Source organism: Palaemon carinicauda, chromosome 7 (assembly GCF_036898095.1).
Source record: "Palaemon carinicauda isolate YSFRI2023 chromosome 7, ASM3689809v2, whole genome shotgun sequence".
Lineage (NCBI taxonomy): Eukaryota > Metazoa > Arthropoda > Malacostraca > Decapoda > Palaemonidae > Palaemon > Palaemon carinicauda.
The window spans coordinates 108,369,961-108,371,848 of NC_090731.1; the positions used below are offsets into that span (position 1 = coordinate 108,369,961).

The 1,888-nt window shown below is 34.4% G+C and overlaps 1 long non-coding RNA gene across 1 annotated transcript in view; it reads right to left on the bottom strand.

The window, feature by feature from the left end:
• Positions 1-1,209, bottom strand: part of LOC137643617 (uncharacterized) — a 12,407-nt gene extending 11,198 nt beyond the window's left edge. Inside the window, exon 1 of the long non-coding RNA XR_011045028.1 lies at positions 1,055-1,209. This is a non-coding gene — a long non-coding RNA (uncharacterized lncRNA). The remainder of the gene's footprint in view (positions 1-1,054) is intronic.
• Between the last annotated feature and the right edge of the window lie 679 nt (positions 1,210-1,888).

Here is a 1,888-nt window from a genome sequence, read left to right on the forward strand (position 1 = left end):
ATTCGCTTGATAATTATCAAGGCTGTAAGGCAAAATTGGAGATAGCTATCACAGGTTATAGATAACTGGACTATTTTGATGGATTTGAATGCTGATCCAAATAATAGGTAATTAAAAAAAAAATCGCTGTAATTAGTAAGTCATCTTATGGGTGTTTGGAGGATTTGCTTCCTTAATGATCCGTATACCAACATTTATCTGGCTCGATGTGGTTAGATCAATATATTTTGTAGTCCTGCATAGGCCTTAAGTGCTCTCTAGAAAGATTTTCTTATTTGCTTCAAAATCAACCAAGATATTCTCGTTAACTGGAATAATGATGAAGGAATAGGACACATATTGTATAAAAATCGGCGTGACACCACTAATTCATTGAAGCATGCTTCAGAATGCAAGTGTTTTTTTTTTTAGGGGGGTGGGGGGGGCCTGTGGGTGGGTGTTTGATGGACACTAAAAACCAAGACTGACGGAAATAAAAAACAATACTCCAAATGTCTTATTTATGAATCCAGCTAATGAATAACTGCCTTGGTTCGAATGGTGAAGTGAATGTGTTTTATACCGCCGCTCGGGAGAGATTTTTTTTTGGAGGAATAATGAAAAGCTAGGAACTAATATTGACAGTCTAAGACGAGCACCAAGGGTAAAGGCCATTTATTTTGAATATTATGAGAATGTTTGATGAATATATGATATAGAATGTAAGAAAAGAACACAAATGTTAAAGAATTAAATATGGGAACACAAATGTTAAAGAATTAAATATGGGAAAACAAATTTTAAAGAATAAATGCCTAAATAATGAAAGAAACGAGCTAAAATATTAAAGAATAAATACCTAATAAGACATACTAGGGGACAGAGGAAAAAGCTCAGAAAATAAAATCTAAAGAGTGAGAGAAAATATTTAGGAATCCAAGGGTAACCCTTCTTAGATGTGTGATTTACTGATTAAAGGACAATCAAACATTTATTTTCGAGATATTTTCATATTTGGTTTTTCCTTTTCCCCGCTTACTGGATTAGCTTTAGAAATTATGGTTCAACTACTAACTTGAAAAGCTGACGAGCTGGTACGGGTGGTTATTACTCGAATACTCCGAACTAGAGCTTCACAGATAGCATTGTATTTTTCACTCCTTAAGCGCCCATCTGCCTGGAGTAATTCACCGGTCCAAAGGCTCACATCCATCACCAAATAGCTGTGCTAATTCGGGCACTTGATCACTGTAAATAAGGACTTTATCATATAGAGTTAAGCCTATTTGAATCAAGATTGTAAAAACGTTGTGCATGAACCTGATACGGGGTCAATTGGATCTCCAAGCAGTGTAATTTCTCAAGATAAAGGTACTAGTAATCATAAAACCATTTATAACTTGCAGTCAGGGTACTAGCATGGGGAATAATACATTTTGGGGAAATAAGTATATCATAGTTTCATGAGAAATTTTCGGGAAATTAACTTGTTCTGAGACCAAAAGCTTCGTTTTTATTGTAATTTGTCAATAGAAAATAATTCTGATAGCTTGTGCCAGAATGCATCAACGTCCTCATTAACCTCTGCATAACTTATTTTCGATACGAAATAATGAATTGTGATTGTATTCAAGCTGCGGTATGAAGTCATTAGCATCTATTGTAACCATCACTGATTATCTAGTATGCAATGCTGATCTTTAAATTTCGTAACTTAACAAACTTCCAACAATAGCAGCTACTTTATTCTACTGCTGCAATCTTTTACAAATCAACTCACAATGAATACGGTTAGAAATATTTGCTAGAATATATGTGTGTGTGTGTGTGTGTGTGTGTGTGTTTTGTATTTGAAGTGGATTGTTGAGACGTCAAATGATAATAAATCATTGAAACATGGCAACTCATA